Genomic DNA, 9281 nt, shown 5'->3' on the forward strand with positions numbered 1-9281 from the left:
TAATTTATCACCGAATCACAGCCTACTTCTCCAAACAGGTGATGTTTTAACAAGCACATTCGCAAAAAAAAGCACTGTGCAATGTGTACCTAACCATAAACATCAATGCCTTTCTTAAAATCAATACACAAGTATATATTTTTAAACCTCCATATTTAGTTAATATTGCCTGCTAACATGACTTTCTTTTAACTAGGGAAATTTGTCAAATCAAATTTTAGCCCTTCTTACATCAGCTGTTATCTCAAAATGCTGTACAGAAACCCAGCCTAAAACCCCAAACAGCAAGCAATGCAGGTGTAGAAGCACGGTGGCTAGGAAAAACTCCCTAGAAAGGCCAAAACCTAGGAAGAAACCTAGAGAGGAACAAGGCTATGAAGGGTGGCCAGTTCTCTTCTGGCTGTGCCGGGTGGAGATTATAACAGAACATGGCCAAGATGTTCAAATGTTCATAAATGACCAGCATGGTCAAATAATAATAATCACAGTAGTTGTCGAGGGTGCAACAAGTCAGCACCTCGGGAGTAAATGTCAGTTGGCTTTTCATAGCCGATCATTAAGAGTATCTCTACTGCTCCTGCTGTCTCTAGAGAGTTGAAAACAGCAGGTCTGGGACAAGTAGCACGTCCGGTGAACAGGTCAAATCCGTGTCACGTCTCTTGCATTCTGTGCAAGCAGAGTCAGGAAATATGCTGCAGTTTGGGCTGCCTGGCTCGTTGTGAACTGTGTGAAGACCATTTCTTCCTAACAAAGCCCATAATTACTTTGCCAGAATTGTACATAATTATGACATAACATTGAAGGTTGTGCAATGTAACAGCAATATTTAGACTTAGGGATGACACCCGTTAGATAAAATACGGAACTGTTCCATATTTCACTGAAAGAATAAACGTTTTGTTTTCAAAATGATAGTTTGACCATAATTAATAAAGGCTCGTATTTCTGTGTGTTATTATATTATAACTAAGTCTATGATTTGATATTTGATAGAGTAGTCTGACTGAGGACTGAGCGGTGGTAGGCAGCAGCAGGCTCATAAGCATTCATTAAAACAGCACTTTCCTGCATTTGCCAGCAGCTCTTCGCTGTGCTTCAAGCATTGCGCTGTTTATGACTTCAAGCCTATCTACTCCAGAGATTAGGCTGGCAATACTATAGTACCTATAAGAACATCCAATAGTCAAAGGTATATGAAATACAAATGGTATAGAGAGAAATAGTCCAATAATTCCTATAATAACTACAACCTAAAACTTCTTACCTGGGAATATTGAAGAGTCATGTTAAAAGTAACTACCAGCTTTCATATGTTCTCATGTTCTGAGCGAGGAACTTAAACGTTAGCTTTTTCACATGGTAAATATTGCTCTTTTACTTTCTTCTCCAACACTTTGTTTTTGCATTATTTAAACCAAATTGAAAGTTTTTCATTATTTATTTGAGACTAAATTGATTGTATTGATGTATTCTGTTAAGTTAAAATAAGTGTTAATTCAGTATTGCTGTAATTGTCATTATTACAAATATATATAAATTGGCCAATTAATCGGTATCCGCTTTTATTTGGTCCTCCAATAATCGGTATCAGCTTTTTTTGGTCCTCCAATAATCGGTATCGGCGCTGAAAAATCATAATCATTCGACCTCAAGTGAGAACATACACACACATCAGCAGATCTTCAGCTCTCTTGGTCCATAAACATGCAGGAAGATTCTTAGGAAGCTAAACCTATTGACAACCTTTATTTAGGCATTTTAAACCAACCTTTATTTAGGCATTTTCACCAACCTTTATTTTGGCATTTTAAACCAACCTTTATTTAGGCATTTTAAACCAACCTTTATTCAGGCATTTTAAACCAACCTTTATTTAGGCATTTTAAACCATACTTTATTTAGGCATTTTAAACCAACCTTTATTCAGGCATTTTAAACCAACCTTTATTCAGGCATTTTAAACCAACCTTTATTTAGGCATTTTAAATCAACCTTTATTTAGGCATTTTAAACCAACCTTTATTTAGGCATTTTAAACCAACCTTTATTTAGACATTTTAAACCAACCTTTATTTAGGCATTTTAAACCAACCTTTATTTAGGCATTTTAAACCAACCTTTATTTAGGCATTTTAAACCAACATTTATTTAGGCATTTTAAACCAACCTTTATTCAGGCATTTTAAACCAACCTTTATTCAGGCATTTTAAACCAACCTTTATTTAGGCATTTTAAACCAACCTTTATTTAGGCATTTTAAACCAACCTTTATTTAGGCATTTTAAACCAACCTTTATTTAGATTTTGTTTTGTGTTTGATGTACTTGATACCATTCCACTCATTCCTCTCCAGCCAATAACACGAGCCCATCCAACCCAATTAAGGTGCCAATGACTCAGATCTTGGCTGATATCCAATGACTCAGAGCCTGGCTGTTATCCAGTGACTTAGAGCTAGGTTGTTATCCAATGACTCAGAGCCTGGCTGTTATCCAGTGACTTAGAGCTAGGTTGTTATCCAATGACTCAGAGCCTGGCTGTTATCCAGTGACTTAGAGCTAGGTTGTTATCCAATGACTCAGAGCCTGGCTGTTATCCAAGGACTCAGAGCTAGGTTGGGAAATGGGGAGAGGAGGTGAGGGAAGAGATTAACAAAAAGAGGAGAGTGAAGAATAGACTAGTAGCAATGGCAGTGGGTGATGGACAAAGAGTGGAAGATGGAGTAGAGGAGGGATGCTGAGTGACAGATGATAGAGCAGAGTGCTGGAATCAGAATGTGGAATGTGGAGTGACAAAGTGGGGTGCTTGGTTAGTTTGGTTCAGACGCCATTTTGCCTGTTTGATTTATATTTACTGTTCAGGCATTCCACTGATGGAAACAATTGTGTATGGCTTTTGGATGTTTAGCGCAGGGTAACTGCTATGAATGTAGGAATCAAATAAGATTGGATTTGATTCACTCATCTGATTATACACGCTGATCAAAAATATAAACGTAACATGTAAAGTGTTGGTCCCATGTTTCATGAGCTGAAATAAAAGATCCCAGACATTTCCCATATGTACAAAAAGCTTATTGAAAATCTAATCAAACACTTCATGAGAACCCATGATCTCATGTTGCGCAACATTTCTATTGGCTATGCAATTGTTTGAGAAAACAGAGTTTTGATGGCCTCTATTAAAAAGAGGAGGATCCCATCAGCTTTCTATAGGCAAGGCCTAATATATTTATTTCTCAACTTTCCAAATATTAAGCACATTGCTTCTCTTTACAACAGGAGTGTAGCCTACCTGGCTGGCATGAAAATGAACCAGGGGAAAAGTGTCCTACATTCCCCATATTAGTGCATAGATTACATGTATTTTATCTCCTGCCATTGTTTCGAGAGGTGCATGACAATGGTACATTCTAAATCAAAACAGATTTCACACATAATATTTAGTACATGGAAATACAAGACTAAATCAATAATAGTCTGACGGGTAACAATATTGGCCTATCACTTGTGAATTATATATTATCACTTGTGAATCATGCCCAGCATAAGACAAGAAACAATGCCGTATTTGTGTGGCTTTTTTGAATCATCGTCGCAGACTTCATATAGCCAAGCCCATAGGCCTATATGTTTTGATAAGGTTTGTATCACAAAAGTAGCCAAACAACTTCTTAAAATTACGCACCTTAATTCGCTTTACAAGGGGTGTAGAGCCTAACTTGCATATATAAGCAGATCGTGAGTTTCAAGTGTGGGGAAGGTCATTTTCACCTTAAAAATGCACCTTTAAAATAATAGCATTACATGCATAATCGCATTTGTGGTAGCTTTTGATAATGCTGTTTCCCGCTAATGGAATAGTCGCACGTGTAGTGATATCCTTTCTATTTTATTCAGCTTTGTTCAATTGCATTCTTCATACTATAAACTATACTAAATTAACTAGTGTTGCCCACAGCCATATGGCATAGTCAGATCAGGAACTAACATAAGGACAACTCAGAGTACGCTATTCTGTTCTTCTGAAATAGACTACATTTTCTTCATATCATGTTTCTTCAGACCTGTCTAAAATAAATAACGTATTTATTGTGAAGGTGGAGGCTATATTACATGGATTTATTATACTTTTCAAATGTAGATGTTCCGAAGGTCTGCGTCAGTGGCTTGTAGGCTACGTGTGGAAGCCAGGATTAAAGGTCAATTACTGTGAGACCGGAAGTTATTTGTTTGACAATCACCGGCTGGTGAAGTTTCATGACCGCCACAGCCCTTCACACAACACAATGACACAGATGTTTTAGGGTGCAGGAATGTCCACCAGAGCTTTTGCCAGAGAATTAAATGTTCATTTCTCTGCCATAAGCCCCCTCCAACGTCGTTTTTGAGAATTTATCAGTACGTCCAACTGGTCTCACAACTGCAGACCACGTGTAACCACGCCAGCCCAGGACCTCCACATCCGGCTCCTTCACCTGCGGGATCATCTGAGACCAGCCACCCGGAGAGCTGATGAAACAGTGGGTTAACACAGCCAAAGAATTTCAAAAACCGTCTCAGTGAAGCTCATCTGCGTGCTCGTCATTCTCACCAGGGTCTTGATCTGACTGCAGTTCTTTGTCGTAACTGGCTTCAGTGGGCAAATGCTCACCTTCGATGGCCACTCTCACACTAGAGAAGTATGCTGTTCACGGATAAATCCGAGTTTGAAGAGTACCGGGCAGATTGCAGACAGTGTGTATGGCTCTGTGTGGGTGAGAGGTTTGCTGATGCCATCGTTGTGAACAGAGTACCACATAGTGGCCAATATCCAGCAACTTCCCACAGCCATTGAAGAGGACTGGGACAACATTCCACATGTCACGATCAACAGCCTGATCAACTCAATGTGAAGGAGATGTTTCACGCTGCATGAAGCAAATGGTGGTCACAACAGATACTGACTGGTTTTCTGATCCACAGCCCTACTTTTTTTTTTAAACCTCCTATCATGTTGTCAATTTGACCCATCTCCACTTTTGAGTTGTCTAAAATACAGGTTAACCTCTCTTTTTCTCCATGAAATTAAATTACTTTTCCTCATTTGGGATCATGAACCTAACTTCAAAATGTGAGAAAGGAAATATGTTTAAGAAAAAGTCCTTATGACTCATACCACAATGGACTTTTCTTCAGCAAAGGATTAAAGATATCTGTGACCAACAGATACATATCTATATTCCCAGTCATGTGATGGCCATAGATTAGGGCCTAATGATTTTATTTGACTGATTTCCTTACATGAACTGTAACTCAGTAAAATCTTAAAAAATGTTGCATGTTGCGTTTATATTTATGTTCAGTATTTGTGTGTTAATCTGTCTTTGGACTGATGTGCAGTTGGTGTAATTTTTGCTGGCCCATCTGTGTGTTTGCCGTCAGTGTTTTAGCTTGTGTGTGTCTATTTACTGTAAAAGAGTTGGAGCTTGGCTGTCACAGTCCTTCCCGCTCCCCAGTGGCAAGCTTCCTAACTGGGTCATAGCTCCACCTCCTCCTGGCTCCTCCAGACTTGTCATTTCTAGTAGATCTCATGGGTCTGGCAGGAAATGCACCCTGGAGCTTGTTGGAGGTAAAGACAAATCAGGGGCAGTAATTCCACAGTAACAGAATTATGCTCAGTTTTTACACTTTAAAATGTATGCCAAACAAAACCCATTGATTTCAATGTTTAACAAACCATACAACTCTATGCACAATGACTCTATGCGCAATGGTCACTGAAAAATTACAACAAATAATTTAGTGCAACAACTGTGCAAATGCAATCTTTGGTAACAGAATTTAAAGGTAAAATCTCCCTCAGTTTTTTATGTGACCATGTTTTCCAAAAGCTCTGTCGAATATCTGCTCTGAATCAAGATTCCAAGATGTCTGCAGAAAGAATAAATGGCATTCTCCTCATGTTTCACAAGTTTGGACATCACAGCACGGCACAGCAGATCAGGGCAGAGTTCAGTACAGTAGAGTACAGTGCAATATAATACAGCACAGCAGAGCAGGGTAGAGATCAGCACAGTAGAGTACAGTGCAGTACAATACAGCACAGCAGAGCAGGGCAGAGTTCAGTACAGTAGAGTACAGTGCAGTACAGTACAATAGGGCACGGCAGAGCAGGGTAGAGTTCAGTACAGTGCAGTACAATACTGCACAGCAGAGCAGGGTAGAGTTCAGTACAGTGCAGTACAGTGCAATACAGCACAGCAGAGCAGTGCAGGGTAGGGTTCAGTACAGTAGAGTACAGCACAGTACAATACAGCACAGCAGAGCAGGGTAGAGTTCAGTACAGTAGAGTACAGTGCAGTACAATACAGCACAGCAGAGCAGGGTAGAGTTCAGTACAGTAGAGTACAGTACAGTACAGTACAGCACAGCAGAGCAGAGCAGAGTAGAGTTCAGTACAGTAGAGTACAGTGCAGTACAATACAGCACAGCAGAGCTGGGTAGAGTAGTGTTCAGTACAGTACAGTAGAGTTCAGTACAGTAGAGTACAGTACAGTACAGTACAGCACAGCAGAGCAGGGTAGAGTAGTGTTCAGTACAGTGCAGTAGAGTACAGTAGTATATAATACAGTAAATTTGAGTGTAGTTCAGTACAGTACAATATACTTTACCTTACGTGTTGTTATTTTCTTTGCTGCACTGTACTGTATTGTACTGTTCTCTACTGTGCTCTACTCGGTGCACAGTAATGTGCTGTACCTAGTACTGTACTGTATAGTACAGTATTGTAGCTAAGCGAAACAGTTAATCAACATTGCAGCACCCTGTATGATGCAGTTGTAACGATGCAGCTGTCAGAACTGGGCCTTAGTGTGTTCATTCTGACAGATAGATGTTAGAACGGGGCCTTAGTGTGTTCAGTCTGACAGATAGATGTTAGAACGGGGCCTTAGTGTGTTCAGTCTGACAGATAGATGTTAGAACGGGGCCTTAGTGTGTTCAGTCTGACAGATAGATGTTAGAACTGGGCTTTAGTGTGTTCAGTCTGACAGATAGATGTTAGAACGGGGCCTTAGTGTGTTCAGTCTGACAGATAGATGTTAGAACGGGGCCTTAGTGTGTTCAGTCTGATAGATAGATGTTAGAACGGGGCCTTAGTGTGTTCAGTCTGACAGATAGATGTTAGAACGGGGCCTTAGTGTGTTCAGTCTGACAGATAGATGTTAGAACAGGGCCTTAGTGTGTTCAGTCTGATAGGTAGATGTTAGAACGGGGCCTTAGTGTGTTCAGTCTGACAGATAGATGTTAGAACGGGGCCTTAGTGTGTTCAGTCTGACAGATAGATGTTAGAACGGGGCCTTAGTGTGTTCAGTCTGACAGATAGATGTTAGAACGGGGCCTTAGTGTGTTCAGTCTGACAGATAGATGTTAGAACTGGGCCTTAGTGTGTTCAGTCTGATAGATAGATGTTAGAACGGGGCCTTAGTGTGTTCAGTCTGACAGATAGATGTTAGAACGGGGCCTTAGTGTGTTCAGTCTGACAGATAGATGTTAGAACAGGGCCTTAGTGTGTTCAGTCTGACAGATAGATGTTAGAACGGGGCCTTAGTGTGTTCAGTCTGACAGATAGATGTTAGAACGGGGCCTTAGTGTGTTCAGTCTGACAGATAGATGTTAGAACAGGGCCTTAGTGTGTTCAGTCTGACAGATAGATGTTAGAACGGGGCCTTAGTGTGTTCAGTCTGATAGATAGATGTTAGAACGGGGCCTTAGTGTGTTCAGTCTGACAGATAGATGTTAGAACGGGGCCTTAGTGTGTTCAGTCTGACAGATAGATGTTAGAACGGGGCCTTAGTGTGTTCAGTCTGATAGGTAGATGTTAGAACTGGGCCTTAGTGTGTTCAGTCTGACAGATTAACTTCTTGAAACTCCCCATCCCGGATCCGGGATTGTGACTAAAGCCTCAGGCTCATTAGCATAACGCAACGTTAACGATTTCTGAAAATCGCAAATAAAATGAAAATAATGCATGTGCTCTCAAGCTTAGCCTTTTCTTAACAACACTGTCATCTCAGATTTTCAAAATATGCTTTTGAACCATAGAAATTGACTAATTTGTGTAAGAGTATGCAAAGCTAGCATAGCATTTTGTGTAGCATGTAGCACGCAACATTTTCACAAAAGCCAGATAACCAAATAAATAAAATCATTAACTTTGAAGAGCTTCGGATGTTTTCAATGAGCAGACTCTCAGTTACATAGCAAATGTGCAGTTTTTCAAAAAAATATTATTTGTGTAGGACAAATCACTCCGTTTTGTTCACGTTTGGCTATGAAAAAACCCTGTATACAGTTATAGCCTGAAGCTCATTAGCATAATGTAACGTTAACGATTTCTGAAAATCGCAAATAAAATGAAAATAATGCATGTGCTCTCAAGCTTAGCCTTTTCTTAACAACACTGTCATCTCAGATTTTCAAAATATGCTTTTGAACCATAGAAATTGACTAATTTGTGTAAGAGTATGCAAAGCTAGCAATGCATTTTGAATAACATGTAGCACGCAACATTTTCACAAAAACCAGATAACCAAATAAATAAAATCATTTACCTTTGAAGAGCTTCTGATGTTTTCAATGAGGAGACTCTCAGTTACACACCAAATGCGCAGTGTTTCCTGAAAGCTTCTGTGTGTAGGAGAAATCGTTCCGTTTTCTACATTGCGCCTGGCTACTGAAACGAAGAAAATGCAGTCACCTACAACGTAAAACTTTTCCGGATTAACTACATAATATCGACGAAACATGGCAAACGTTGTTTGGAATCAGTCCTCAAGGTGTTTTTTCACATATCTCTTCATTGACATGCAGTTCGTGGAAGCTTGCTTTACTCTGTGTATTGTTTGGAAAAATACTGGCAGGTGACTTTTGCGCACCAATTTCGGCGCAGGACACCGGGCGGACACGTGGTAAATGTGGTCTCTTATGGTCAATCTTCCAATGATCTGCCTACAAATACGTCACAATGCTGCAGACACCTTGGGGAAACGACAGAAAGGGCAGACTCATTCCTCTTGCGTTCACAGCCATATAAGGAGATCATGACAAACAGAGCCTCAAAAATCCTTGTCATTTCCTGGATGCCATGTCATTTTGGTTTTGCCTGAAGCTCACGTTAAAGGGCACGCACAGAGAAGATATTTGTATTTCTGGACACGTCAGAGTGTTTTCTTTCGAACAGTAGCAATTATATGCATAGTCGAGCATCTTTTTGTGACAAAATATCTTGTTTAAAACGG

The sequence above is a fragment of the Oncorhynchus masou genome, chromosome 25 (genome assembly GCF_036934945.1).
Source record: "Oncorhynchus masou masou isolate Uvic2021 chromosome 25, UVic_Omas_1.1, whole genome shotgun sequence".
NCBI lineage: Eukaryota > Metazoa > Chordata > Actinopteri > Salmoniformes > Salmonidae > Oncorhynchus > Oncorhynchus masou.